The sequence below is a fragment of the Callithrix jacchus genome, chromosome 19 (genome assembly GCF_049354715.1).
Source record: "Callithrix jacchus isolate 240 chromosome 19, calJac240_pri, whole genome shotgun sequence".
Lineage (NCBI taxonomy): Eukaryota > Metazoa > Chordata > Mammalia > Primates > Cebidae > Callithrix > Callithrix jacchus.
The window spans coordinates 24237030-24254392 of NC_133520.1; the positions used below are offsets into that span (position 1 = coordinate 24237030).

Here is a 17363-nt window from a genome sequence, read left to right on the forward strand (position 1 = left end):
TAGAGATTTCATTTTCTGGATCTTTTGAATTGCAAATTTAATTTCAGTATTGTTATAAAACTATCAAGATTACCTATTTTTGGTAATTTGTGGATTTCAAGGGATCGGTCCATTTTTTTCCAAAAATTGTGTATTTTGCTGTTGTGGGTGGAATATTCCTGTATATGTCAATTACATCATGTTAAGTGATTGTATTGATCAGATCTTCTATATTGCTGATTTTTCTGTTCAATTTCTGAGCATAATGTTGTTCATAGTAGTGCCTTGTTGCCCTTTAATGACTGCAGAATCCGAAAGGATTTCTCGGTTTCATTCCTGATTTTGACTAATTATATCTTCTCTCTTTTTTTGTCCATCTTTTTACAGGTTTGTCAATTTTATTGATTTTTCTTAAAACTAGGTTTGTGTTTCATTAATTTTTCTCTGTTTTTCTGTTTCCAAATTTTATTGATTTCTGTTCTTTTTATATCCTTATTTGTGCTTGCTTTGGGTTTATTTTCTGTTTTTTTTAAATTTATTTTTATTTTTCTAGCTTCTTGAGACAGGAACTTTTATTATTGATTTAAGACCGTTTCTCTTCTCTATTATGTAAGCATTAGAAATTGAACCCCCAATACTGCTTTAGTAGCTGCATCCACGTATTTTTATAGGCCATGTTTCCATCTTCATACTATTCTGTGTATTTTTAAATTTCCTTTTTGACCTCCTTTTTGACACATGGATTACTTAGAAATAAGAATTATATTGTTTAATTTCTGTTTAGACATTTTTCTCTTATCTTTCTGTTACTGGTTTTCAGTTTGATGCTGTTATTAGAGAACACACTCTGTATAACTTCAAATAATTCAAATTATTTCAAATTTGTTGGGGTTTGTTTTTTTGGTTTGTTTTTGATCTTGGTAAAGATCAAAAGTTGCTGAGAGGCAATTTCTATACTGTCAATTACATCCCATTGGCTGATCGTATTGTTTACATTTTCTATATCCTTACTGATACAGAATACGACTGTCTAGCAGTCCTGTTACTTGTTTAGAAGAGAGGTGTTAAAGTCCTCATCTATAATTACAGATTTGTCTGATTTCTTCTTTCAGTTCTGTCAATTTTTCTTCACGTATTTTGAGGCTTTGTTGTTCAGTGTCTACACAGTTAGCGTCATTATGTCTTCCTGGTGTGTTGATCTTTTTATCACTATGCAATGATTCTCTTTTTTTCATATTCTTTTTTTTGCTTTGAAATCTACTTCATTTGGTATTGCTATAGCCATTCCTGCCTCTTAAAAATTATATTTACACAGTATATATTTTTCCATCCTTATATTTTCAACCCACTTACGTTATTAAATTTGAAATGAGTTTCTTGTAAACAGCATATCAGATATCAAACAGCAAATTGTTGGGTCATGTTTTTTAAATTTACTTTACCAATTAATTTGCCTTTTAACTGTGTATTTAGGCCATTTATGTCTAAGCAATTATTATTATAGGGCTTAGCACTATGATTTTATTATTTGTTTTCTGTTTGATTCATCTCTTTCTCTTTTCTTCCTGTGAATTAGCTATTTTTAGGATTGCATCTTGATTTCTGTATAGTGTTTTTAAATATATTGCTGTGTAATTTTCATAGTAATTTCTCTTCGTATGACTGATCACAGCCTATTGGTTTCAGTATTTTACCACTTCAAGTAAAGTATAGGAATTTTACTTCTATTTAGGTTTTTTTTTTTGCCTTCTCCACTTTAAAATATTGTTTTGAGGGTTAGATGGTGTTATAATTTTTAATTTAATCATTACATATAATTTAGAAAACTCATGAAATGGAGGATACTCCATTGTGTTTACTAATATTTCTATTCTCCATTGTTTTGTCCTCTCCACATTAGGCCTCAAGAATCTTTATTTTATAAAATTATTTTCTTTAGGTTTAGAGAGCTTTATTTAGCCATTCTGTGAGGGTAGGTATGCTAGTGGCAATTTCTTCTGGTTTTCCTTTGAGGATTTATTGCACATTCATTCCTGATAGGCAGTTTTATTAAATGTAGAATTCGTGGCTGACAGTTCTTTTCTTATGGAATTTGAAAAATTCTCCACAACTTTCTTCTGCTCTACATGGTTTCAAATGAGAAATCTGCTATGACTGAAAAGTGGTGTTGGGTGCAGGGTTTGAGGAAAGAAAGGTGGGCTTGGCAGGAGGGCACATTTGCAGGATCTTGCTCCCTTTGCCAAAGATCAACAAAGATTTCTTTCCCAACTCTCAACCCAGGTCCCTTTGGAACTGTGTGTGGTTGTGGGCACCCTCTGGCGCCTCCTTTCCACTCCTGTCCTTTCCATGCCTGGCGATGGGTCTTTGTGGCCCTGCAGAATGGAGACTTAAATCCAAGGTCATGGCAAACATCTGAAGTTCATGGCCAGGACTGTGATGGTACAGGAAGGGAATGTGGAAGGTGCAGACAGGACCCTAAACAGAATCCTCACTAAGGATGAGCTCACTTAGGACATTAAGCTTTGGTGGTATTATGAGAAATCATGCGGCTGGTGACAGAGGGAAAGCTATGAAAGGTGCCAGTGGATCTCCAACATGGAAATAGCTCACAAGATCAACTTCTTGATACGAAACAATTGGGCAGATCCATGGGAGGGGTGCTGAGGCCTGTGGATGGGACACCCAGTATGAAACCCTCATCTAGTTTTGTCTTCACTTCTTTTCTTTGTACAATCCCATTTCCTATTACTGTTATACAATAAACTCAATCACATGTTTACAAAAAAGCAAAAGAAAAGTAGTGTTGCCCTGTAGGTAACACATTACTTCTCTCTCGCTGCTTGTAGTATTTTTTTCTTTGACTTTAGTTTTCAGCAGCTTATTTGTAATATGACTTGGTGTCAACTTACTTGGGTTTATCCTATTTGAGATATTCTCACCTTTTAAAATCAGTAGATTTATGTCTTCTGGCAAATCTGTGGGATCGTCAGCCAATTTTTCTTTGCACACTCTTTCAGATCCATTTTATACATATATATATATATATATGTATAAAATCAGTAAAGCTTTGTTTAATTCTCTTTGCCCATTCTTCCAGGCTCAACATGTATTGCAGGTGGGACTCTCATTCAATCTGCGAAAAAAATGAGCCAAACTGGGCTGCCTTCTGTTGCTTCTGTTGCTGACTGCGGGGTCAGCAAGCACCAGGACTGAGGCACCTCCTTGTGTTATGCTGGAGGTTATAAAAAGCCCTGATGCTTTGCTGTTCGTCCTGAGGTCTCTAACCAGTTCACCTTCCTCTTCTCCCTTTCGGAGTTCTATGTGGCTGTTATACTGAGTGGAGAGAAACAGGGAGAGACAAGTCTATGCTCTCTTGTCCAGTCTGGAAATCCCTATGTAACGTTTGTTAAAAACGCTTGTATTATAGTAGTAGAAAGAAAATTATATTCTTTAATGGCTTCAGGCAGAAAAGCAAGTGTTCACTTTCTCTTTATTTTCCTGATAGTATCAAGAAGTTCAAAATATCATTTATTTTTATCAATGAGATGACTATATTTATAATAATCATTAATAAATAAATTAATATTTCCCTTGCCTTTCTTCCACCCTGAATAGTTGGACATTCAACTTTATTTTTATTTGTTATACATCCATTTTATATTTTTCAGATAGGAAAGACACAGTTTTTTTCTACATGCTATGTGTATTTGCAGTTCTGTTGCTTGTTAGATTAAAATAAAATTTCCATTATGATGAAAAACGTATTTGTGCATAATACATTTGCTGACTGCGCCATTCAAAAGAACCATTGCAACTGTTAAATACAGGTAAAAACTAATCTCTTTTGTATTACAATTAAGAATGTACTTATTACTCTTTACAAGTAGTAGAAGTAATGAGTGAAGAGTAATAAATGCATTCTTTTTTATATCAACATATATTTGCATAATACATTACCTTTTATATTAGCATAAATTTGCATTTGTATACATAAATACAATATATTTGCATAACGAGTCCATTATCTTTTATATCAATATATATTTGCATATGTAATGTAATTTTTCTAACTTTTTATAATGTAAAAATGATATATACCAGAGTAGAAAATTAAGAGTCTCAGAATTATACTCAGGGAGATAGAAATGAGAGAGTTTGAGACCACGGAAGATGAGAAATGAAAACAGGAACTCAAGGAGGCAGAGGATCCCAGTGAGAGGAATCAAGCCATCCTGAAGGAGGAATAGCTTTTATTGAAGGTTTGTTCTAGAATTTCCAGCAAGTAAAGCAAGTTACCATGCTCTGAAGAAATCAAGAGTCTCACTTGATGGGATAATAAAGAAAAATCTAAAGATCCATTTAAATATTTTAATGACTAGAATTGAACCATGCCTCTTTCGAGGCAATGGGGTTACTATTCTCTAATTCTCCAAGATCATTTCAAAAATAGTTTGGCAAAATATGCTCATATCTTGTCATAACTATTTGTGACCATAATTGCAACTCTCAAATTAAAATGAGAAACGAGCATCACCATTTATTTTATTTAAATGTCTGTGCATTTACTTAAATCTGCACATCCACATAATTTTAATGGTAAGCAAAATAAATTTATAATTGGAGACGGCCTGTGGTTGAACAACACTTTTCAGTCCATTCCAACATCAGTAAATTATCTTTATTTTGTATGACCACCCTTGACCACTGCTAGAAGGAATGTTGGCTGCTTCTTTCTGTTATGTTTGAGCTTTCCAATCCGGGGCACTGGGTTCAGTTCTGGGGAACAAATGATGGGAATACATGGTCTCTTCCCAAGGGAAACGGAAAGAGCAGGAGGAAAATGATGCAGAAAGTATAAGACAATATGATAACTGGCACAGTGGAGCCATCAAAAGACACCATCAGGCAAATCAATAAAAGGGAACTTTTATGCTCTTTGTGTCAGATAGAAGTTAGTGGAAATTACAAGAACTCAAACAGCTTGATAAATTCACATTTTCAAACACAAATCAACGTTACTGCTGAAACTTTTAAAAGGATCTCATGACCTGAGTGCTTACCCTTGAACCATCTTGTTCTAACCAGCCAAGTGAAATTGGAAACAATTGATATGTCTTTCATGTGAACATTTCATTTCTGTTTATCAAAGTATACTCATGATAATACCTTTAACAAGTTTCCAAACCATCTCAGAAGCCAAGTCCAATTTTCATTTCTAACTTCCCCTCACCAACTCCAATTAGCATGTACTCCAACTCAGAGGAACACCCTCCCTGGTCTCTGGAACACTACATTGTTGCCTCTGAGGCTGGGATTTTATTCTGCTTCACCCATCTGCTCTCTGTATGGAAAGAACTGAGTGCAGCAGGGGATCTTATGAAGTCCTGGCTTCAAACCTTAGGCAGAAATAGCTAGTTTTTAACAATAAACACCCCGATGAGAGCCACCTGGCAAAGTGACTGCACACGGGGCTTTCGTTCTCAAGTCCGTTCGCTTCGAGCACAATGTTGCTAAAAATGAAGCGTTCACTTTTCCTTAAAAATCAAATCCTGTCACTTTACCTAAATCCAACTAAAATAGCCATAGAGGCCAAACAGATATCATTCAAAGCTTCATGAAGTCATGAAGCAATGAGGCATATGGGACAGTCAACATCTCCTGCCCAAAAAGAGATTTTCAATTGAAGTTTTTCGTTTGCTGACTTCACATTTCAGGATCACTGTTCCTAGAGAGGCACTTTTGTTTTTCGTACTTACAGTTTCAAGTTTGAGAATATAAATCCTAGGAATCTCAAACAGATATCTGATATGCATATAAAACTGTAGCTCTAAAAGATCAAACTTCCCTTCTATCCTCGTTTACTTCATAACATCTTTTCTTGAACTCCCGACCTTAGGTGATCCGCCCGCCTTGGCCTCCAAAGTGCTCGGATTACAGGTGTGAGCCACCAACCTGGCCCTCATAAACGTCTTTTCAACATATTCATCTGATTCATTTACCTTTGCCTTTACCATACACGTTAATTTCTAGAAACCAAACTATTCATAGTGCGTATAACTATTTCTGCTTGTACTCCTTTTGATTTTACTATGTTAGCTGCAATAATTAGGACAGGTATACCATGTCATACATAGATTAATTTTAAAAATCATTTTTATCGATTGCCTACTATCTACAAAGATATTATAGCTAGGAGGAAAATTTAAAGGCTGATCTTTGGAAGACCGCATACAGACCAAAACAGAGACAGATATGTTTGTGAGACCCTTATAACAGAGAGAGATAATCATGGCATCAAGGGTCTTGGCTGCTTTCTCAAGCTGGCATTCTTCTGCTGACTTGTAATCACACAAGTAAGGAAAAAGCTCTAAAAGGAATAATCAACAGACAAAAAGCAGTGCTCAGAGGAAAGTTCACAGCATTAAATGCCTACATCAAAAACCCAAGTCATGTTAAGTACATGTCTGCGCTACTCACTACCTCTTTTGGTTGCAACGTTCTTCCTACTTCATGGTATCTTCTCCTCAGTCACTAATTACATTAATCAATGATGTTAATGTCTTACTCCTGTCATCATTTTGAGAATTTCAGCAGCCCTGTGGACAACTGGTATAAACCATTGTCTCTCTGTTATTTGAAATCCTTATTTCCAGTGACTGTGACTGACTGCCACACCACACAGGCTTCCGCCCACTTCTTGGGTCATAACTTAGACTTTGTTATTACCGATAACCTTCCTGAAAACCTCACTTTAAATCATTCTATTTTGTGACCAGAACCTCCGTTTATTCCAGTTCATATACTTTAGGGCCTTTTCAATTGAGCCTAGTCTACTGTCTTAACCACCTTTTTTCCAGTCATTGCCTCACTTGTCTCTGTCTCAGCTAAGGTTCCCAGGTCCAGCACTGTAATTATCCCCTTGCGTATACCCTCAGCTCTCCTGATTCTTTCTCTCTTCATTGTACTTGCCTGACAAAAGTACAATTATGGTTAAATCTTCCACCTTCTCCACACCTACAACCAATTTGAATGTGGTTGGAGAAAAACTCACAGCCACACGCTGACTGATGAGTGTCACTTTAAATTTATGGGGCCAAATCTCATGGGGCCTTTAGCACTGGACAGCAATCCTTCTAGAGCTCTACTTCCCAATATGACCCTTTTTGTATCTTCTCTTTCTTCAAACTTCCAACACTTCCTCCCTCATTGTTCTGTTACCCTAAGTTGATCAACAAGTCTAATATCATCAGGGAAATAATATCTTCCCTCCACCAAAAGTATTGTCAGTTCTGAGGTTTGATTTTTATCCTTTTTACAAGCTCATAAGTTATCCTGTTACTGTTTTGTGAATGCTGGCAAAAGACATAAAACTTTTGTGTCAGAAAAAGTGTACAACCAGCAGCATGAGCCTCAGCTTTACACCAATTACTCTTGCACCCAACTCCCATAGGGTTGGGACTACATGGGCCCAGATGAGTTCTGCACTGGCAGATTTTTGTCACAACTGATGAACATTGAGTTGGGGAATTCATCATTTTTACAACAAACAGTAAGAAGCCTGCTCCTTGTCCCAGAGGGAGACAGTGCTTCATTCCTCAGAGATGCTTTCTGCAAAATCAACCCCAAGAAATGGGCAGGTAAAGATCAGTCATGGCCTTGCATTCCTAGCATTCCCAGTAAGAAACTGCCAGGACACACATGAGTTGCCTCTTCCAGCACTCCATCCCGTGACCTCACGTGCTCTTGGCTAAACTCAAATTTTTATATGAATATGCCTCGCCATTAGCCACCATGCTTAATCTGACTGACAGAGACTGGGATTAAATCTGTTCAATTTGCCTCATACAGCATTTAATTAAGGAAACTATCAAGAGGACTCTAAGCAATAAGATGAAGTCAACCTGCAGTATACATTTCAACTCTACCCCCAGGGCCCTGGACTCAACCAATTGTACATAAGTCCCAGGGGCACCAGCGCATCTTACTTTAGATAGCCAGAAAGTAGTCTAAGGGTGTCAGTTATCCATTGTGACCCAGGCGAGGGAGTTTAGATTGGCCTACTGATCTTTGATGTCATTACCAATAATGAAAGGGGCAATAAATGAGCAACCCTAACCCCCAAAGGAGAGACACTCCCCCACATACAAATATATAATATAAAGGGACACAATCTAGTTCAGAATTTCTTGTTAGAATTCATTCATGCCATTGTTACATTGGTTTGGTTAACTCAGTACATTCGAAGCAGTAATTGCAGCTCCCATTGCCATTTGTGGCAACATTCAAAGTGCCTGAGTATCAGGAAAAGTATATGAAGATATATTATTAAGACTGGCCGGGCGCGGTGGCTCAAGCCTGTAATCCCAGCACTTTGGGAGGCCGAGGCGGGTGGATCACGAGGTCAAGAGATCGAGACCATCCTGGTCAACATGGTGAAACCCCGTCTCTACTCAAAATACAAAAAATTAGCTGGGCATGGTGGCGCGTGCCTGTAATCCCAGCTACTCGGGAGGCTGAGGCAGGAGAATTACCTGAACTCAGGAGGCGGAGGTTGCGGTGAGCCGAGATCGCGCCATTGCACTCCAGCCTGGGTAACAAGAGCGAAACTCCATCTCAAAAAAAAAAAAAAAGATTGAGGCTGGACACAGTGGTTCACACCTGCAATCCTAGTGCTTTGGGAGACTAAAGCAGGAGGTTCGAGACCAGGCTGGGCAACACAGTGAGTCCCCCATCTCTTAAAAAAAAATTGAAATGAAGTTGTGAGGTTTATCTGTTTGTTCACATACAAGGTTGAGGAGGAGGCAGTCAGGCGCTTTCATTCATGGTGTCAGGTAAGGCAAAGTAGTTGAGGACCAGCCAGGTTTGCAAGAACTTTGGTGTTTTTATAACACCTGGACAAAAATGACACATCCTGCAGTGAGTTTAAAGTATCAGCTGCAGCTGCTCCTGGTTTCAGCTAGACCATACAATTGTTTTGCCAGACTGCAGTGCTCAATATAAGGAATAAGAAGCCTAAGTGTCCTTCTCCCCTAACTTTCTGGGGTTAAAAGTGATCTGGGCTCAGGTGCTGGAATTGTTCTTCTCTGTCCACAGCCATGAAACTAGGGTGTCCCAACCCAGTAGCTATAATTTTACCTCTTTCCCAATCATCTGCTTACACCAACACCTTTGGTCCAGAGAGGTCAGACATGCATAGGAATAGGTCACCTTAAAAAGTATTTACTGAGATTAAGCATATCTTCCATTTAGTCCAGTTAGGTCACTATAAGTAAATATACTACTTGGTGAATATACTATTGTCTTTATGATCTAGGACAGGTTAATTCAATAAAAGAATCCAGTTAGCTGCATCAGAGTTAAGTTTGAATTTCTTAGTCTCCCCATTAGATGTGGCTACCCCTCAAAGTGTGTACAAATTGAGCTGGCATGCGGTTGTCACTAGGGGGAAGAAAGACACTTCAGGTTCATAAATGGTCAAGGCAGAAACGTGAATTTTCAAAATAACTTTATATAATGTTTCCACCCTTCCATCTTGATCATTACCTGGGAGTTGGCCAAAAGGAGACAAATGTTTCCTGTCCATGGACATATTTAATGCTCAAACTGCCTTAATAAACTGTTTTAATAAAATGTGTTGGCCAGAAAGAGGCGAAGAAGGTAGATACAGAAAGGAGAGAGAGATTCGGCAAGGCCCCACCAATGGTAGTCCCAAGAAAGGGTCAGACATCTGACATAGCCAATTTTCTAGAAGAGAGCAGGGAAAATGCTCCTTGTAATGTGGCCTCCTTTCCTACAAAACAATCAGGCCAATTTTGGCCGGAGTTTCATCTGGTATGCAGTTTCCAGATTAGAAACACAGCCTTTTGCTTTAGAGCATGGTAGTGGGTATGTTTTCTGGTAAGAGGATGGGACCAGGTATTGATGGAAACCAGCTGGGTAGATGCTGGATAATCCATTTGATTTTAGTTGTTCTCCTTAGGGGTTATAACAACAGCCACCAGAAAACCATACTATCCCCCAGTTGGGAGGGCAAGGAGTGCAGGATGAAGGGGAGATTAGCCTACAGGAGTGGAAGTGGGAAAAGGCTCGGTCCTCACTCTGAGGCTGGTGTCCAAGTGCCAGAGCTGCTTCCTACTCTGTATTTCCTGATATCTGATGAGCGTCAGGGCCCAGAGGACCCCTCTTTTCTTGTCCCCATGCATGTCATTACACTCTGCCCTGTCAAAAGGTAGTCACCAGGCAAGAACAGTGCTATATCTGAGTAAGCTAGTAACTTCAGGTCTCATATCAACAAGGTTATTTCTCCTTAAAGAAGCTGATATTGTAGAGTAGGTGGAGGGAGGAATCAGGGGTCATAGAGGGAGACAACAGCTCTACACCAGTGAAGTTTTACGGTCAATTTCAATTCCAATTCAATTTCTCTTGCTTGTGGCTCAATCAAACAAACTCATGTTTTTCTTTAACTAAAGTTCTGTAGTGAATAGAAATGATGTCATTGTTGACTCAATTTATTTCACCCTTCAATACTCCTTGACTCAGCAGTCAGATATGTTGCCTTCTGGCTGAAGTCACAGGGCTTGCTGCCCTACTGCCATAATAATGTTTCTTCCTCCTTCCACCTAGAGGAGAGCTAGAGGCAGCCAAAGCATCATATAAGGCTGCTGGTTTTAATCCCATGTTGATTGACAGGCAGGACCTTGGTGGTCCCTTCCTTCTCTCTTTCACCTATCACTTCAGTGGGAGTCCAGGGAACCCATATCATACATCTGAACCCATCCCAAAAGGCTCTTAACATTTTTATTCCAGAAAGACATTTCTCTTTCAGGATCTCATCTTTGTTGCCTTTGTTGAGATTTAATTTTATCCTATTTATAAAGGAATGAGTTAGCCTGTTACTGTCTCATGGATGCTGGCAGAAGACACAAAACCATTGGATTAGAGACAAAGGACTCTATTACTCACAGAAGCGCAGGCTGCATGAGCGTCATGTTTGTGTAGGTTTCTCTTGCATGCAAGTCGTACAGGGGTGGTTTGATAGGGCTCAGATGGATGGTGTACATGCAGTGGATTTGCATCACAGCTGAGGAACAATGATCACAGCATGATAAATTATCTGTTTTCATAGCGGGCAATAAGCCAATCTGCTTTTTGTCCCAGCTTTGAACCTCATGTTTCAAAGTTGCTTGCTGCAAAAACCAACCCTGAGAGATGGCTTGGGTGGAATGGTAAGGATCTTGGATTCTTGGTACACCCAACAAGAATTGCAGTGATGCCCAGTGCCCATGGTAGATTGACACTCCCAATGCCCATGGTAGATTGACACTCCCAATGCCCACCTATTTATCTGTCACTCATTTACTTGCTGCCTCCCAGATCCTGCCTATGTTCGGACTACTTTTCCATTACAATATTCCCATCCAAAGTTTATGTACGCATGGCACGCTGTTCATTCTCAATGATTCAGGAACTTTTCTTTAGCAATTATTCTCTATAGATCTTGCATCATTGATTTTCCATTCTATTCTAAATCATTTTAATTAGCTTGCCTATATCATTTAAAAAAACGCTCCTTAGAATGCATACACCTCATCAGATATCCGCTTCTCTATTCCAAACTCCTCCAAAGAGCTGTTTATATTTACTCTCTACCTTTTCACTTCCCAGCAACCTCTCCAATAAGGCACTTTTTGCTACTTCAGTGAAAACCTTCCCTGTCAACAATTTCCATTTGCTAATTGAAAGCTTAATTTTCAGTCCTTGTCTTAACTGATCTCATTTTTACAGTTGTTCTCCCTGACTTACCTGATATAATTTTTTAATTTAACATTTGCCTCCTTTTCTTCTTGTTCACTATCATTTTATTGCTAGCATATTCTCTATTTTCTAGACTCCAAATGCTGGAGTCCCCTAGGATTCAGTCCTTATGCATATTTTTTCACCCCTTGGGAAATCTCATGTACTCTCTTGACTTTAAATTTTAGATAGATATTTACAACAACTAAATTTTTGTCCCTAGTTCTAGACTCTCTCCTGAACTTCCCTTAAGTTTCATATTTAGATAATTAAAATGATTTTCAAACATAACATATCCCAGGCAAAACTTTTTATTTTTTATCTGCATGAAATCCAAAACAAAAAATTAAGCTAAAGCAAACAAACAAAATAGTCACAAAACAAAACAAAAATAATAACAAAAACACTTCTTCATCTCAGTAAGTGGTAACGATATATTCACCTAGTTGATCAGGCCATAAACTCAAAGATGTGTTTGACGTCTCTCTTTCTCTAATGTCCCACATCTGATTCATCCACACATTTTGTTGGCTTCTCCTTTAAGCTGTGTTTCAAGCATGATCATACTTCCCATATCTACCACGTCTACTCTAGACCAAGCCAGTGTCATGTCTCACCACACCTACTGCAGTAGCCTAATGCTTTGGTGTGCTTCCATCCTTGACTTCCCAAATCAATTCTCCATACAGCTTTGGTGGTAACTTAATATGCTTTAGATCATGTGAGTCTTCCATTCAAACGGTCCAGTGCCTCACATCATGTTCTCAATAAAATCTGTACTCCTTAACATATTCCTACAAGCGCTTGTATGATGTCTCCTTGGTTATCGCCTCCAAAATCACCTCCTGAGTCCTCACTCTCTTCACTTTAGCCAGGTTGGGGTTTAAAAGTCACTTGGTTAGGCCAAACTCATTTCTGCCTTGGGGGTTTCATATTTATTTTTTCCTTTACCCGGAAGATGACAGATTTTTGCATGGCGATTCCCTCTTTTAAATCTTTATTCAAAGGCCACTTTTCCAGAGAGGTCTTTCTAAACCTTCCACAAAAATGCCATCTGTCTCTGCACCCCAGCATATACAAACACGTGCTCTATTTCCTTACCCTTATTAATTTCTTCATATTACTTATCACGGTGTGATCTTACACACACACACACACACACACACACACACACACACACTCTTCCATTAATTTTAAAGCTCCCCTCTCTCAGTCCTTACTAGAATTGTCCACCATGAAAGAGACTTTGAACATCTTGACCACAATAGCTCCAGGACCTAGCACAGCACCTAGCCCATAACAGGAGGCCCAGCCAATATTTCTTGAATATAAAAATGCTGAAATCACCCAACTGAAGCTTGAGTGCAATCTCAGCGCTCTTAGTGGCAAGTATTGATCATCAACCCACATGTCAAATAAAGTTTTGCTTTTAGCAGCTAAAAACTTTAATAACCCTTATGAAGATTCTTTCATTCTCCTAATCCGGAGGTAATTAGATGAGCCTCAGAATTCTTGCTCTAATTATAGTGTATGCCACATTTTGATAAATTAAGTTTTCCATGCCACTTGACATATCATAATTTGAAAAATGTGTTCTCCTTACTTCAGATTGATCTTCCATTTTCAAAAGTATCTAACACCTCATCTTTAAGTTTCTCAGTTCCATTTTCTTCCTATCAAGAATCTAAAGATTTACTTTTTTAAAAATTCAAAAAATTACACAAGCTTACATTTTTATGAGAAAGGCTTTTGTTGAAAATGAAATGCTTTAAAATTTAGTTGAACCCTTTTTGTGATCTTTTTTTAATGGGTCATGACAAACCTCTAGGTACTATTATTGGACCTGTCATTAGAATCATTTCTGCAATAAAGCACTTTGTAGATTAAGGCAAAGTTGGCCTAGCTCTGTTTTCTTCTGTACACTGTGCTGTAAGTCGAAGGTGATAGTGTTGTACCTGACTGGCACTATCTTTGAGTCAAGTGTATTCTTAGTTAATTGGCTTATGACAAAAGTAATTTTGTCAGTTGGATGTTTCTGTAGAGCTGCTCTTGGTGAGTTGGTGTCTTAAGAGAGAGCTACAGGGTTTTGTTGACATATAAGTTTTCAGGTTTCTTTTCCATTTTTACTTCCTGACATCTCCCACAGTGTTTGTAAAAAAGAGAAGTGGTAGATAGAATAAGGCTATGTATGGGTAAGCCCTTTTTGGCACATGTGAAACCATCAATACTTCAAGTATCAAACAATTATATAGATGCCAGCCAACTGTGTAAGATTTTTTCTAATTCAATCAAACAAAATGTCCTGTTCTCCACAAACAATCTAATTTTTCTTCAGATTGAATTCATAGTTTAGATCAAGATGGGTTTACTCTTACATTTTTCCAGGTGGCTATATTGATATGTTATGATATGTTATGATAATGTATTTCCTCCCATCTTCTCCATTTTTCCTCTTTTATCTTTCTTGTTTGCTCTTACCTGCTCTTCCTCTCAATTATAATGGTTTTTAATGAATTCATTATATAAAGGATTCTTGGATCCAAAACTCTATCAACACTTTCCAACGAAAGGGAACTAGACCTACTTTTGATGCCTCTAAGATGCAGCCATATAAATTTCAGACTTGTTTCTCACTCCTTTCCTGGCAGTCTGACCCCAATAAGAAAGAGGTCTGAATGAAACATTTTATAAATGTCCCAGGTAATCTACTTCTGAAGCTGTATATGTTTATTGCTTTTTCAAATAGGTTTCTTCAAAATTACTTCTTTCAAAACAACATTCTACTATCTACTGATAAAACTGTAATGAAGATATGGTTATTTTTGGTGAACATTTTATTGAAGTATCACACACAAAGTTTACACATAATACATTTACAGCTCAATATATGTGTTATAAAGAGAGCATGCTCATGTATCTAGTACCCAGAGCAAGATCATGGTTAAATGCATGCTACTTTCTTTTGAAGAACATAAGATAACTAATGCAAGTGTAGGTAGTGACAGAGGCAAAATTCAGTTCAGTCGTCAAAACATTTCCAAATAATCAAAACTGTCTACAAATGAGACAAGCATCCTTGCAAAGAAGAAAGATTCTGTGTGATTGGAATTGTTTGAGGCTAGGAAAGATGGAATTCTTGAGTGATTGGTTGGACTGGATTATTTTCTTGGTTCTTTCAACCAAGAATGTATGTAAAATCAAACTCTGAAGATCAGTGTTCTAACGGTAGCATCAAGACAATTATAAATGTCTATCATAAAATAATATTCTCTAAAGATCAGCAAAGGTGAAACTTAGGAGATCTTTAAAAACCATTTTTCAAGCTCATTCAGTAAGCAAATTAAAAGACTGATGGAATGGGCTTTTTGCTTTCCAGTGAAGTCTGGATGAAAGATTATAATAAGTTTCATAAGATGGAAGATTTATATTTAAGCATGTTCCTTGCACTGGGTAAACTTGGCAAACAGTGACATTATTATGTCTCTTCCTGCTGATGCTAACATAATTTTATTTTAGCACAAAGGTGTTACCTAGATAATTACTGTAACAAAATATATAACCGTTGCCCCCAAATTCAACAACAGAATTCAGATTTCATCTTTGTGCACTTTTTCATGAGAAAGTTTGTTTCTTTCATAATCTTCAATATGTGACCATCGCATTTGTGATTTAAATGTTTTAATTGCTTCCGTGATTTAATATGTAGAAAAAAGAGGCAGTTAAAGATAAAAATGGTCTAAATTTTCTACTCAACACCTCAGTTCTGTAGAGCCCAAGGTGATTAAATTAAAGACAGCATTCCTTTAGAGTCACCTATGAGACAATATTCTGGAATATTATCAAAAGTTTTGGCAAAGAGAATCATTTTGGGGGTGGGATGTTAAACAAATACTAGGGCTTCAAAATTTATCTATTTATTTGAATGAGTTTTAGCACCATTGACCTGGCCAAACTCCAACACAATTCATTATATTTTGCCTGTCTCAACTGCCCTTGAAATTCTAATAAGGCCCTATATTTCTTGTCTTAACCTACTTTCATAATATTGCCTGAAGCAGCCATCCAGCTGTGGTCATTCACTTAAGAAGAATCTAGATTTATCTTGCAGCTAAGGGTATCCTGTATCTCTGGTTTCCCCACAGAAGCAGGAAGGTCAGTGAATTTGTTTCAGTGAAAAGATTTAAACAGCTTACACAAATAGGTAAGAACATCCAAATAAGATAATCCAATTCCTCAAGCATTTCTCACAGTGCTCTTATTAGGAAAAATGAGAGACACAAGCACCCAGCTGGGCACTTAACTTCAATCATAGTTAAATTTTGTAAAGCCCCTGAAAGGTAAAATGCTACAATAAATTAAAACAACAGGAAGCTCTACACCAAGATGCTTTCCCGATCATCTGAAGCCTTTTTTGCCTTTGAATTCTCCTAGTTGGCTCTTGTGTGCTTTGATCCATCCTGCCTGAGCGCATCCCCATGCCAGATTACACAAAGCAGCCCAGCAGGACTGACAGGCCCAGGAGCCAGGGCAAGTGTGTCTGGCCCATCTCTCGTTGAACTGTCCTTGTTGGTGAGGATTTTTTTTTAGCACGCAAAGTGTGTCCTTAAAAGCAGTAGGAAGAGAGAAGAGATTCCCCAGCTCTTTGCATGTTTTCTTTCATGTCCCCAATATCTTATCTGACAACCATTCCCATTTGAATTATTACTCTTAGATCCTGAAAAATCATTAAGTAATACCATCTTGGTGAGCGTTCATTTATGCAATACCACGCTAGGGCCTTTAGCCAGCTTCTATTAAATGGGTCCCTCATTCTGGTTTACTCTCATTCTCCTCCTTTTAATATTTTATCCTGTTCAGGCATTGTGCATTGGGAGAATAAGAGAATTTTTCAGTGATTTAAAGGAATCTATGTAATAGAAAAATAAGAGGAGACTAGATTATTACTATACTTGAATCCCACAAATTGTCTGCATAATCCTCACTTCGTATCTCCTAGGTCAATTCAAATTATACTAAACATGCTGACATAATCATCAAACATAGAATTCTCTTTTCAGTGGCACAGAATTAGTGATTAAGTCCCTGCAGTGATATCTTACAAAGGTTTCCTCCATGAATAATTCAGGCATCAATTTAATCTGCATATGTGTAACTAAATGTGTTTCCTCAATAAACACAACTACTTTTGTTCTTTGTAGTAACATATCTCACTATAATATACATAGTTTGGTCAAACCAAGAACCTATATAGAATGATTAAAGACACAAGAGGTTATACTTATGGCCTTCAATTTGACAGATGACAGCATAACTCATTGCAATCGTAATAATGAATATTGTTCCTATCTTAAATTAACATGAAAACTCTCCACATCCACTTAACTAACATGAAAAATTTTAGAAATTTACATGCTGATTGGTGAAGTCAGCTCATACCAAACATTAAGATAGCTGACCTCCTTAAAAATGTTCTGCACTGTTTATTGTGAGGAAGCCAAATAATTTATGGGCTTTAAGGAGTAAACTCTTTCCTTGCATATGTGTTTGATGCTTTCCAAATGGTCTCTCCTCCTTTAGGCTGGAAGAGGTTT

At 37.6% G+C, this 17363-nt stretch overlaps 1 protein-coding gene and 1 pseudogene across 1 annotated transcript in view; both read left to right on the top strand.

Moving 5' to 3' along the window:
• Positions 1–17363, top strand: part of CRB1 (crumbs cell polarity complex component 1) — a 223616-nt gene that overhangs the window by 108849 nt on the left and 97404 nt on the right. The window lies entirely within an intron of this gene.
• LOC144580379 (small ribosomal subunit protein bS21m pseudogene) lies at positions 2384–2742 on the top strand (annotated as a pseudogene).